Here is a 14,809-nt window from a genome sequence, read left to right as displayed (position 1 = left end):
AGTAGATCAACATCGGGCTCTATATCATCTTCCTACATATCTCCTCTATCACATTGATATATTATAGATATATTATAAGAGTAATTGGGTCACAATCTACTAATCCTTCTGCAGAAGTCTTGGTCGGTGCCTTATTTAAATCCTCAAGGGTTTGATCCTTAAAGAAGATCATATCTTTGTTTCTAAACACCTTTTATATTTCTGAACCTCAAAGCCTGTAACCAAACTGATCATGTGAATAGCCAAGAAAAATACATTCTTTAGTCTTACCATCCAACTTAAACCTCTCATTTTCTAGAATATGTACAAATGCACGACAACCAAATACTCTCAAATGCTTATATGAAATATCTTTCCCTTACTATACATGCTCTACAACATCACCATCTAGGGTTGTACAGAGTGACAAGTTGAGAACATCAACTGCAGTCCTCAAAGCCTCATCCCAAAATTTTTTGAGTAGCTTGGCCTGTGAAAGCATACATCTGATTTTTTTCCATGATGGTACGATTCATTCTCTCTATAATTGTATTATGCTGAGGTGTACTAGAAATTATCATCTCATGTTGGATGCCATGTGACATGTAATAATCATTAAATAATCCTATGTACTCACCACCATTATCTAATCTTATACATTTCAATTATCTTTCTGTCTCCCTTTTAACTCTAGCATGAAACTCTTTGAAGACATTAATAACCTGATCTTTGGTTTTCATAACATAGGCTCAAACTTTCATAGAAACGTCATCTATAAAAGTGACAAAATAAAGTACACCACTAATAACCAATAACATTAATAGATCCACCATTAGTTTTTATCCTCAAAGACCACATACAACTGTATAAATATGGTCTAAGATATGTATTTTTCTAGATAAAGTAGGACTAGCAAATGAAACTGTATTGTTTACTGACCAAATAATCAATATAAGGGTTCAAACATGTACCTCTAAAGTCTGATAATACCTCTCCCTTAGAAAGAACTTGCAATCCCTTCTTGCTCATGTGTCTCGGTCGCCTATGCCACAACTCTATCTTGAAGTCTTTCTCTGTGGCATTTAACTACTCACCGCAAGCTTTAGTTTATAACCTGTATAAGGCGTGACATTTTTTTCCACTAGCTATAACAAGAGAACCCTTACTGAGCTTCCATTGTCATTTGTGAAATCCGCTATCATAGTCTTCCAACTGAAATTAAATTCAACCTTAAGTCAATCACATGTCTCACATCCTTAAACACTAACTTACAATCAAGGTTGATCTTTATATGGATATCACCTATGCCAATGATGTTTGTCGTATCATAGTTGTCCATTTTGATAACACCAAAATTTTTAGACATATAGGTAGCAAAAAACTCTCTCCGTGGTATAACACGATAAGTACTTATGTAAATCACCCACTCGAGATCCTGACACACACAAGAAAAAATCTCATCTAAAGGAGACAAAATCAAATAATCACCACCTTACACTATAGCTATGATATTATCTTTTGACTCTGTAGACTCCACTATTTTTTCTTTTTTTTTTACTCTTCTTAGGTTGCTTATATTGATTATTGTAATATCTTTTCTCACCATAATTATAGCAAACAATATCTTTTCTTGATCTTGATTTGCTTTTACCTATGCGTGAGCTACTTCTATCCTTAGACTTTAATATTCCTTTGTTCTCTGAGATAAGTGCCTGTGAATTAATCTGAGATATTGCTAAATTCTTTCTTCTTAACTCCTCATTCAATAAACTGCTTGTTACTTGACTCATGATTACAACACCATCTGGCGTAAAATTACTGAGGGAAACCACTAGTGTCTCCCAACTTTCTAGTAGTGAACTGAGAAATAACAATACCTACAACTCATTATTAAGAGACATTTTCATAGAGGATGATTGGTTAGTGATACTTTATATTTTATTCAAATACTCAGCAATAGAAGCACCCTCTTTATATTTCAGGTTTATAAGTTTTTTTTATCAAGAATGCTTTGTTGCTGGTTGTTTTTCTTTCATAGTAACCTTCCAACTTTTTTCAAAAAGAGTATATAGAACTTTTAGTAGAAACGTGGTGAAAGATACTGTCATCAAGCAATTGTCAAATAAACCCGATTATTTTTCAGTCTAACCTTTTTCATTCATCATCTGTCATAGTTCTGGGTTTTGCACTATCCCCTTGCAAAGGTCCATACAAATCCTTGCAATACAAGATATATTCCATTCTTAATTTTCATATTATCTAATTGTTTCCATTCAAGTTAATTATATGAGAAACACTACCAACCTCCATATTCGAACATAAAATTAAATACCACCAAATCCTTGGTCTTTGATGGGATAAAAAGAGAAGTTTGTATATGAACAAATATAAGTAGGTCATAACATGTAGCGGAATTAAACGAAATTACAATCAAATAGGGCACCAAGATTTACGTGAAAAACCCCTTCAACATGAAGGGTAAAAATCACAAGGTAAATCAAAGAAAATCTACTATAAAAATAATAAATATACAAATCTCAAAGTCTCTAGCCCAAAACTCAAACAATAATCACAAGAGAATAATTAGGATACAAGGATTATGTCACTATGCATAATATCCAAAATCTCCCCAAGTAATCATAGTAAGAGTTCACTATAAGTCTAATTTAACTTGAGGTGATAACATTGTTTGGATGATTGAGAATAATCTATATATTGTCCTTATCTTTTTTTTTTTCCTTTTTCTCATATTTTTCTGTCCTTTTCTCCTCCCTTTTTTTTTAATCACATTGCTACAGTTTTTCAGCCCTTTTTGCAACCACCATTTGCCTTCTTTTTCGATCTAGGATTAGGTTAAAAGAGAAGAGAGAGTTAAGGCTAAAGTGAGTTATGGACGATTAGAGCCTACTATGAGCTGAACCAATGGGTTGTCTGCCCAACATGACCTTCATGTGTTGGTTCGCTCGAATGATTGTATTGTCTTCACTTTTAATTAGTATCTTTTATTTTTTGGGGGCAAAAGAGGCTTCAACGACTTCAATTGTTGAACAAACAACATTTGCCACATCACATTAACGATATCTCTGAACTTAGAATGGGAACCTCAACGATTCAGAAACTAATTGAATAGGTACTGTACTCCATACTCTTTGTTTGCTTCAGTTGCTGCCAAACATAAACATGCAAGAACTGTAATCATGAATACAGTAACTCCTCCAAAGTATAAACCAATCAGATCTGAATCTACCCAGCAGTCTTCTCAGATCTGCAAAGGCTGTTGGACTTCACTCACAACCCAGTTCAACTTCTTCATGTGGTCCGATGATGGCAGTAAAGTCACCACTCACCAACCATGGAGGAGTACAAGCTCGAGTAACTCTTCTGAAAGAAAATTTATGACACTTAAAAAGGCCACTGAAAGCAAGAAACTCTTTGCACATTGATCTTTTGGAAGTACCCTACAGCAGCAAAATCCTCCCCCACTCTGATGCAGAATAGTTGTATATCATTGTGTAATTTTCTCGAGAAAGTATTAACAATTAAAATGAACGAAATGTCGGTCTATTAATATACACAATCTTATCTCTATTTTTTAGATAGTCTATAAACAACCTTACTGGTCTATGAATTTTAGTCATTTACATACGTTAATTCAATGCATCACGTCTTATTAAGTTAGCATGAGAAAGAGATATGGATACACATCACTAGACTAGATAATTGGATATAAAGGAGCGAAATGATATTAAGTATTTTTTTCAAAAAAAAATAAAAAATATTATATTTATTTAATCATGTATAAGATAATTCACATGAGAACTCGAACATAAAACTCATTAATTATTCAACAATGGACTGGGTATTAAACTATGCGAATAGAGAAGGAAGCTATCATCATCATGCCTTTAAATTAGATGACAAAATTGCGGAGGTTGGGTAGAGTGCATTGGGCTCATTGGTCGCCAACACCCTTCCCCTCGATAAACCAAAGCACTATAGTTTAATCATCGTCCTCGGCAGGCTTCCGTACCCTACGAGCTTGGTAGGTCTTTAACAATTGTGCCCTGGTTTCAGCTGATACATCCTTATTTAAACTTGAGAGAGAGAGAGAGAGAGAGAGAGAGAGAAGGACACAAGAGCCGCAGACACCCAAGATTGGATTCCTTTTCATGTCATATTTAGAAGGGGAGGCCCCACAGACATCCGAGCCTTGAGACCTGTTCCTTGCCTAAAATGACTACGCTACAGGGTTTGGAACACTGCACTAGCCATCCTACACAAATATATCATATATTAGTCATTTATATATTATTCATTCCATCTTGATGATTTTGATGTCTATATAAGTGTATATTTATAATAATATAAAATATAAAAGCAAATAGTAATTATGATTGCTTAGAGGATATCTCGATTGATTGGTCAAAGACTATCGACAAATAAGATTTATTTAAATCACTTTATTTTTTTTGTCTAAGTCATTTTCCTTTTTCTTTGTCTGGGAGTATCCTCGTATATAGAATCAAGATCCACGTCTATGAATTAAAAAGTTGTTAAAGTCAATAGACGTTTCATTTGAATAAATTGAAACCCTTCTTATTAGACGATCATGATACTTGTCAAAAATCAAAATTCATAATCAATAACGACTATTAATATAACAATAATACAATAGTAAGTATGACCCATGAGATGTACGGTGGAAATTAAATAAGGTAGATGATGAAAACGAAATTTGATCCATAACCCTATAATGATTAACATATGACTAACTTTTTTACAAATAATTAATTACTTACGCAAATAGAAAGTTTAATTTTGAGAGAAATAAGGTACAACTTGAGATGAAGATGACACTTTCATATATGTATTTAAATCCTCCTTGTCAAAAATAATCCATGCGTGCATATACCGATATGTGGATTAATACATATGCACATACATACTACGTTCAAAATAAAAAAAAACATTAGAGTAGAGATGTAGACGAATGCATAAATTTTCTTGAACCTTTGACTAAAATTTAATGCTCCACGATTCAAAATCCAGGATGCCGACAAAGGCATGATTAATGGTGGTCTGAAATCTATGCATTCACGGGTCACAACGAATCAATGCTATGGCTAGTGCACCAAATATATACAAGCTAAAGCTACCTAGATATGATGAGGTGTGTTTCACTATTTTGATATTTTATTATTTTATAAAATATGTTATATATATACAATAAAAATCTAAATATTTGGAAGTATATATGTGTAATATTGAGTTTTGGAAGGGTAATGTGCTTTGATTCTCAAAATATGGAAGGTTAGAAGCAAATTGTCGAGTTGAGTGAGAAGGTTTGAGTAATAGCAAGTAATGAGCTACCATAAACTAACCTCCTGTCGAAGTCGCAATTACCAAACCGAGCAGGCCCAGAAATGGGCGACAAAAAGCTGCGGAAACATGTGCAGATCTCACAGTGCAATACGTACGGCGGAGATGAATGAATGTATACTTCGTCGTCGTCGTCGTTGCATGCTACGGCGTAGGGGTAACGAGAGCAGGGAGAGGGAAACCCCATTACTCGTGGTTGTAGCAACGGCAGGTGAAGGAGGGAGAGAAAGCAGCGTGGTGAAGAGGATGACCGGTCAAACGCTGCTCCCAACGCCTCAAATCATAAGACGGTCAGTGAGACGTCCATCACCCCGATTTCCCCTCCTCCCCGCCTCACCTCCCTCCCTCATGGCGTCGTACGCCTCGCACGTGCGGACTGCGACGTCTCTGAGAGAGAAAGAGAGCTTTGTGTTGGCCGTGGACACGGCCACTGCCAGTGCTGTCCCTTCCCCCCCTACCCTTTCTCGGCCGGCACGACTCCCCATGGCTCCAACGATTGTAGCAGGGAGAGTAAAGGAGATCGGCCCCGCGACGTGGAGCACGAGGCGGAGCTCCCACTCCCACTCCCACCACCAATAAACCGAGTCTCATCCCTTTTTACCCCGCTTTGTCTCTTCCCCCTCCCTTATTTAAGATGTTTCCACTGTTGCCGCTAAGACTTCTGGTCACCTCCTACGAACTCCCACTGCTACTCTGAACCCACAGCCCTGTACGTCCACAAAAGAATGCTACAGTGGCTGTCGAGTGAGACGATGTCACCAACTATGCATATGGCTGTGCCCTGCAGCTCATCTTATACCTGAATAGTAATCCATCTCTCAGGCAGGAGAAGACGAAGGAAAGAATCTTAAGAGAGGGGCACATTACCCACTCGGATACCCGGCTCCATCTCTGCCTCCAATCGCAAGACAGGTAGGCGTGATGCGAGGTTCCCCCATCAACATCCATTCTCTATACGTGCTTCCATTTCTTTAGGCTTATGGATTCACCTTAGCAGATGTAATTTATTAGATGAAAAGCATATGGTTGGCTTTGAGGAATCAGTCTGTATCAAACTGATGTCATTTCTTTATGAAGGCATGCTATGTCTGTAGAGTGCATTTGGGATCCACATTATGACTCCACCTTTTTGCAATGCCATTTTGTATGATGATGATAGAGTCAGCTCAATCTGAATATCTAACCAAAAATGTAAAAATATTCACATTTTTTTGTTGGTCCATGACAATCAATTTTGTTGGTCTCCTTTCTTTTTCTAGATGCAGACACAACATTGGATGTAAGAAAATTTGTCCCACACAACTATGGAGGAACATAAAAAATGTGTCAAAAATGAACTAAAGCAAACACTAAACTTTACAAGTACAGAATATAATGAAGACAACAACAGTAGAAATCTTACTAGGTTTTGTCAACACTATTGCATACAAAAAGAATTATGTATAAATACAGTAGTTAAACTTCTGAATATGGTAGATGAGAGTCATATACACATTCAAGAATAATATAATTGGGATTTGATGAATTGAAATAAGAAAAAATCATGAAAATTTTCTCTTGGAACCAAACCACATAAGGGTGAATGAGAGACTTGCTTTCTACCAGTTTAAACTCTAGGGATTTCCAAGTGTGGAGAAAGATACATCTGAGAGGTAACAAAAATAGATTTTGGAATTTTATGAAGGTTTATCTTGATTAATGCAGGAGCATGTTCTCTAAGTGCATCTTTAAATCCCACTCATTCATATATAATACTTTAGTGAGTGATTGGACTCCAAATTGAAATCTATGAACATGTTTCTTAAGGAATAATGTCACTTCTTACCTCATGAAATTTCCCAACCTGTTGAGATTTTCACATAATGGTTATGATACAATCAAAGATGATCATGATAGAGATTATATTATATATAATAGGTCTCTTCTAAATTATGAAGTCTCATAATGGAAAACTGTGTCTGAGAGGAAAATATGGTGAAGTGGGGGTTACAATCCCTGGAGTTGAAGTGTTACCTTAGAGAAACTAAATCTTATCAAAATGAGCTTCATTAAAATGATGCTAGGATCATAGCAAACTAATAGGGTTTGATTTAGGTTGTCTAACAACAATTCAAAACCAAATATCAATTTTGAGAATCACAAACCCAATCAGACTCAAACTAAAACAATCTAGCAATTAAGCAAGGCAAAGGAAGCAAGATACTCAAATAAAAGGTAGACAAGGAGACAAAGATTCAAGACAAAATATCTCCAATTCTATATTTTCTTCAGCCTCTTCCCAATGTCCCCCAGCATTCTACCAATTCAAACATCCTTTTCGCTGTTGACTAAATTACTATGCCAATATTATTATTCTTTTGGATGAAGGATTAGTTCTTAGGTCTTTTCAAGAAGCCTCCCTTGTTAGATCCATCCACTCACTACTCGACATATAATTTAGAAGCACACAATTTCTCTTCAATACTTAGAAAGCATAACAAAGCTAATTAGTTGCGAGTTCAAGCTCTTAAAGAAATGCTATAGATTCTATTGTAGAAGTTTGCCATTTGGCCTCTAAATAAACTCTTAAATGAACTAATCATAAACAAGAGATCAACACATGCTATAACTTAAAGATTGCTCGAGAAGTAGCGAAACTATAAAACTTCAAAACATCGGGTCTATCGATATTTTTTCGTAATATCGTCGCAGTCCGGGGCATACATAACACAAGTGTTTGCGAGAGCCTAATGACTCTATCACCCATAATATTATCACTTCTAAAGATGTAGCTTTTGGTGTAAAAAAAAAATTCTTTTAAATTTGTAGAGGATCGATTGAATTTTAGGGATGTTTGACTTCAATGAAATTGAACGAGGGAGGATGCATCTCAGATGAGAGCAAAATCGAGTTGTGAATATTGTTGAAATGTTGTTCTAGAGTCTACAAAATGGGACAAAAATATTACTATGTTTACGTATGTGATAGAAGAAAACAAAGAAATCCGGTTTAGAAAGAAAGAGAAGGAATTGTTTTGAAGGAAACTAATGGTAGAATTTTGTCTGAAGGTGTAGAAGTAGAAACTTCCATTTACAAGGCAATAGTTTAGAAAGGCAGTGAAACTTAGTATTTCCGAAATGTGCAAAAGCTAAATCCTGATTTATAATTCATCATTAAAAGAGAAATAATGCTCCTTACTAATTGTATGGCATCCTCAAATATTATGTTGAAGAAATCAGTCATTATTGGAAGGAAGCTAAAAATCATTTGTTTGCCTAAGTATATTTAAGAGGCAAACAAGTTGAATCTTTCTTGTGTCCCATAATCATTTTTTTTGTATTTAATGGTGATTAAATCCTTTAAAAATAGTGAAATAACATGGCCATTATATACCAAAAATTACAGTAATCATGGAATTCGATACACGTTTCAAAAGCAAGTACACTTAAAAATCTTCAAACGAATAAAAAATTCTTATAATATTCGTAAGCGTCGCCTAACGCCATGTTTAAGTAATTTATGAAGCGAGGATTTTTGTACATATGTCTTTTTCAATCTCACAAGCTTTGATATAACATATATCTCTCTATAATTTTTAACATTTTTCATATATATATATATAATTAATTATATTTTTTTCATTATTTTATTACTAATTTTCGTTCTTGATTATTCCTTATGAAGCGCATACAAGTTACACGGAAGATATGGTTCTTCGCTGTGATTGTTGCCAGTATAAGTAGGTCTTCTTAGATTGTGGCGAAGCTTTATCCCATCGGTTTCGTGATTAGGACTTTTGATCAGGCAATTTATTAAAGGTACGAAGGTGGTGCCCATAAACAATATAAGAATCCATTTAATCGTTCTAGGTGGTGGCAGTGGCGTAATATATGCGACCAACGGAGGTCAATCATTTCATGTCACAATATCTCCATCCATATTACGCTTTTTTTACGAGCTCAATTATTTTAGTAACTCATCCCCTCCATCGCCACCACAACCACACATATTGCCTTCTCTTTTCTTTCTCCCCCCTCCTCTCCCCCTCTCTCTCTCTGTCTTCCTAAAATCAACAAAAAGAAAAGAAAATTGATGAAAGAAAAATCTCAATCCACCACAAACACAGGGATGGTGCAGGAGGAGGAGGAGGAGCTCAGATGAAGAGATCAAGGGAATACTATGAGTTCATGGGGAGAAGCTTCGCTTGCCATTATCACTGGTGTCTCTTCTTTCCCTCTCTTCTCATCTCTGACAAAATTTTCTCTTCCAGACTTCATCTGATGCATCTGAACCTTAAAGAGAGAGCGTGACCTTGAGGAGGCAGAGCCCACACGCCGAACTAGGACAGCAGGAGAGAGAGAGAGAGAGAGAGAGAGAGAGAGAGAGAGGGTAACAGGCATGGAGGAGTCCCTCAAGTCCCTCTCCGTGGATTACCTCAACCTCCTCATCAACGGGCAGGCCTTCAGCGATGTCACCTTCAGCGTCGAGGGGCGTCTCGTCCACGCCCACCGCTGCGTCCTCGCCGCCCGCAGCCTTTTCTTCCGCAACCTCTTCTGCGGAGCTGACCCTCCCTCGCAGAACGTTCCTTTCCTCCTCCACCACCAATCCCAGCACAGCTCGCTGTCTCTTTCTGGCGGCAGCTCCCCCCGGAGTGGCGCGTCCCCTGCGACCGGCGGCGTGATCGGGGTGAATTCCATCAGCTACGAGGTGTTCTTGGTCGTGCTGCAGTTCCTCTACAGCGGCCAGGTCTCGCTGGTGCCGCAGAAGCACGAGCTCCGCCCCGGTTGCAGCGACCGCGGCTGCTGGCACACCCATTGCACGGCCGCCGTCGACCTCGCCCTCGACACTCTCGCTGCTGCTCGGTCCTTCGGGGTCGAGCAGCTAATGCTTCTCGCTCAGGTCCGCCACAGATCTCTCTTTCTCTCTCTCTCTCTCTCTCTCTCTCTCTCTCTCTCTCTCTCTCTCGATCCGATCCCAAGTTGGTACATCTCATAGGGACTTTATTGCGGGCTCAGCCTTCATCTCCCTCGACCCCCCACCCCCCACCCCCCTCTCAAATGGAGTGGAATCTTTATTGTAGGATGAGTTCCAGTTGCTTCCTTCATCTTTTTTTTCCCTTCTCATCTTTGTTACATTTACTAGTGATGTGATGTGCTTTTCTTTCTTTTTGTGATGACATCTCCTTCCACTGTTTGCTTCGCTTCTTCTCGAATTCCTTCCCTCCTCTTACTGTGTTAACAGCACCTTTGCAGCAGTATGGCATAGTGTCATCTGTCTCCTTCAAAGCCGCATCGGACCATCTTTCACCTAGCAAAGCCATACACCAACCTACATTAGGGTTTCCCTTCCCTTTCCCAATGATGCATCCTCACTTGTCCTATTACATCCACAATCCCATTCATTTCTTGGATTGCAGGGCCTCCCCATTGCTCTTAAATCCAAACACCACCTCTCTCTCTCTCTCCCTGTTCCTATCCCTTCTATATTTTATGCAGACAAAACCTGAATCTCCTTTCCCCACTGTTGTATACTATTGACAATCAACATTGTCATGATCAGCAGATTCCTTTTTCCTCCATTATTGTTGATGAAATGAGCTCCTAAATATTGGACACATCTTTGCTATTCTTGGGTGCAGAAGCAATTGATTAGCATAGTGGAGAATGCATCGATCGAAGACGTGATGAAGGTCTTAATCGCGTCGAGAAAGCAAGACATGCACCAGCTCTGGACCGCCTGCTCCCACCTCGTAGCCAAGTCCGGCCTCCCTCCCGAGGTGCTCGCGAAGCACCTGCCCATAGACGTCGTGGCTAAGATCGAGGAGATCCGTCTCAAGTCCTCCCTCGCCCGCTTCTCCTCCTTCGCTCACCACCAGACTCTTGAAGTCGCTGGGCCTTCCATTGAGCTCGACGACCACCACAAGATCCGCCGAATGCGCCGTGCACTCGACTCCTCCGACGTCGAGCTCGTCAAGCTGATGGTCATGGGGGAGGGCCTCAACCTCGACGATGCGCTCGCCCTCCACTACGCCGTCGAGAACTGTAGCCGGGAGGTCGTGAAGGCGCTCCTCGAACTCGGCGCTGCCGACGTCAATTGCCGTGCCGGAACCACTGGAAAGACGCCGCTCCACATAGCCGCCGAGATGGTGTGCCCTGACATGGTGGCCGTCCTCCTCGACCACCATGCCGATCCCAACGTCCGCACCGTCGACGGGGTAACTCCGCTGGACATTCTCCGAAGCCTCACTTCTGAGTTCCTGTTCAAAGGTGCTGTCCCGGGCTTATCGCACATCGAGCCGAACAAGCTTCGGCTTTGCCTCGAGCTAGTCCAGTCGGCGGCACTCGTAATGTCCCGTGAGCAGGCTTACAGTGGCGGCGGTGGCAGCCATCATCACTCGGACATCTACCCGTGATGAACCCAGAATCAGCACTTGCGGCGCAAATATGTCAAACAGTACCATTCTTAGCTTTACATCTGAATCTGAGACTGTGGCGGCACAATTTGGGGTGCTAAATGAGTAACGAAGTCAAAGATAACAGCAGCAGGAGATCCCAAGATGGTGGTGGCAACGGCGGCATTGGCCAATCTCCCGACCGCTGCCTTGTAAGCTTGAAAGAACTTCATGTCTCACTACTATCTGTCTCATTAATTGCATCATTCTCTATCTAATCTAATATCTACTGCAAGTCAAGGGAGTGAAATTTAAAAGAGGAATCGAGGTTGTGCGGGAGAGACCATTCCATTTCCTTATCTCTCAATCACTGTGGTGTATCAGGTTCTACACAGACCATGTCGTTTTGTAGCATTAATGCGCATTGTCTAGTTGCATCTAGAAATCAATTAGTACCCTCTTTGGATTGTTGGTTCTTCCTGATTCTTTTAGTGTATTGGCTGAAGAGGGAGTCGACGCGAATCAAAGTGACCTGTGAACGACGAAGAAGACGCAGGTCATCAATCCCTTCACCTTCTGACTTCCCCCAAACCTTTATTCTCGTTTGCTTCTCTAAAGCATCATCTTCACGATCTTTTTTTTCCCTTCCTCCTGACCAATTTTCTCTCTCTCTCTCTCTCTCTCTATATATATATATATATATATATATATATATATATATATATATATATATATAGACACACACACACAACACACATATGTTTAAATGCAAGTTGCTGTTCTCTTGCACTTAGTGCAGTATGCTATTTCGGTAGGTTATGTGCTGCAATAGTTAGAAACTGTAGCTTCGTGGGTTCCCCCATTCAAAGATCACTTTCACTGGGTGTGCTTGGTCTTCCTATGGTAACTTTGTTTGGATATATATGCACCGGGCAACATCCAAGTGAAGGCAATGAGATGTCTCCTCCACAACAGTTTGAGCATTTCTTTCCTGTTCCAAGGCTTTGAATGCTACACATTTCTACACACCATAGAATAGCCAAAGAGATCACTCAGCCGTGGACAAAAAGTTACTCTTGGCTTGCACGAGTGCAACACTGAGTATGCCTTATTGTTTTACTCAAACAGTGGCAGTACTCCTCATCTTCCGTTTCAGTATCTTTTGAGGTTCAAAACAGTCTTCTCTTGGAGAAGTCTTTTCTGTACATTCTGTGTGATGAACTTATAGTATGCTCCTGTGCTGGTCTTAGCTACATCATGCCTTTTTCCTAGATGTTTCAACTTGCCCATTACTCCTTGTCGTTTGTTTTCTTCCTTTTCCAAGGTAAAGCTCCTCTCACATAAAGCCTACTCCTTTTCACCGCAAGGTTGTGTCCACCAGAACAAGAAGGAGGAGATTCACATCAAGCATTTATCTTTGGTTCCTCCTGATTTAGTAATCTGGTGTATGAACACAGGATTCAAGTTATTGCTAGTAGTGTAAAACTAAAAGTAAACAGTGAACTATATATGATAACACTTTATGACTTCTTCTGCCATAGGTTTAATGGAAAGTGCATGTATAAATGTGTGGCCCCTAAACTAAATGTCTACTTGCAACAAATTCTGTGACCTATTACATTTTTTGTTCTGACCTTTAGTTCCTATCTTGTCATTGGTCACTAGTTTCATGCCAAAGTATCCAAGAATACATATTTAGTATTTCTTAAATTACATATGAGGGATAGTCCTATTTCTTCATAATATTGATTCTACAATACACATTCTTAATACTATAGGGATAGGCCTATAATTAATGTAATATGTGAAATCTACATCCTTAATATTTGTCCCTTTACTTTCTTTAACATGTTCTGTCTTTGAATGCCTTTTAGCTTACTAAATTTGTCAGTGCAAACAAATATTTAATTCTTTAGATGTAATATATATGTGTGTTTTTATCCTCTTAAATTCCTCATCAACTTTTTTTCTATATGTTATGCACCACCAGTACAAAACTATGCCAATGAGTAACACATGGTAGGAGGTGTACAATGGATGTCATAAATGGGAAAAAAACACCTAAGAGAGGTCCTTCCTAAGAAAATTTCATGTCAGCATTCATTTACGTTGAGTTTATTCTCTTGGTTGAATCATAAATTTCTTCTAGGGTTCAATCATCTTACCTGATAACTTTTGTTTCGGCAATGATCAATCATCTGATAAATGACCATTCAACTATTGCCTGAAATGTCTGAAGACAATATTTATCAGATATATTAAATAGATGATTAAACAAATGAACACTACTAGATTCCTACAAGGGAGGAAAATTACCCATTGTATTTTCATTCATGTACTGCTATGGATAACAAGAAGTGCTATCTATTTGTGTAAGAAAGATCAAGTGATGTTTCATGCTTAGCAACATATGTTGTTTATACAGGAAATTTCTGATTTTTGTCAAAGATGATTAACCAACAGAATACCATTAGATTGACACTAGAAGGATTCTATTTGAATATTTCTTTGGGCATAAGAAAGAGCATAATTTGGGAGAATGATGAATGTAGGAAGCATATACTGCTGTTTATATAAGATTTTCTCTTCTATTAAGCATCTACATTAAGATTTTTCTCTTCTATCGTTTTAGCGAAAACTACATTCGAGCGAAATCATTCGGGTAAAATCTCTGACAAATCATGCTTGTTTTAATCTCTGGATTGGTAGCTCCTCTGCATTCATTCAGGTAAAATCTACATTTTTAGAAGAATGCACACTGAATTTGAAATTGTTTAGCCCTAAAGAAACAGGAATCTATCTTAAACAAAATGAGAAGTCTGATATCTTGTTGCACTTGGATGACTCTTATTGCTATATGTACTTGTATGCCTATTGTGCATTTGATCATTTAATACAAAGCTAATGACAGGGATCATCATCCACTTGCATGTAGAAATAAGCATCAAAACAGGATTGTGTTAAAAGATGATGTTACTAATTTTTGGTTCCAACATTTACTGGATGATCTCGGAAACTTTTAGTTGCAGTTCTCATCTTTATTTAGTCGCGCAATGGATAAAATCTTGAAATAGTGAGGAA

At 38.6% G+C, this 14,809-nt stretch overlaps 1 pseudogene; it reads left to right on the top strand.

Moving 5' to 3' along the window:
- Positions 1 to 9,306: 9,306 nt before the first annotated feature.
- Positions 9,307 to 12,204, top strand: LOC135652665 (BTB/POZ domain and ankyrin repeat-containing protein NPR5-like; annotated as a pseudogene).
- The last annotated feature ends 2,605 nt before the right edge of the window (positions 12,205 to 14,809 follow it).

This window comes from Musa acuminata, chromosome BXJ3-11 (genome assembly GCF_036884655.1).
Source record: "Musa acuminata AAA Group cultivar baxijiao chromosome BXJ3-11, Cavendish_Baxijiao_AAA, whole genome shotgun sequence".
Classification (NCBI taxonomy): Eukaryota; Viridiplantae; Streptophyta; class Magnoliopsida; order Zingiberales; family Musaceae; genus Musa; species Musa acuminata.
The sequence above is the reverse complement of the archived record's forward strand: the minus strand, read 5'-3'. Positions and strand labels throughout refer to the sequence as shown.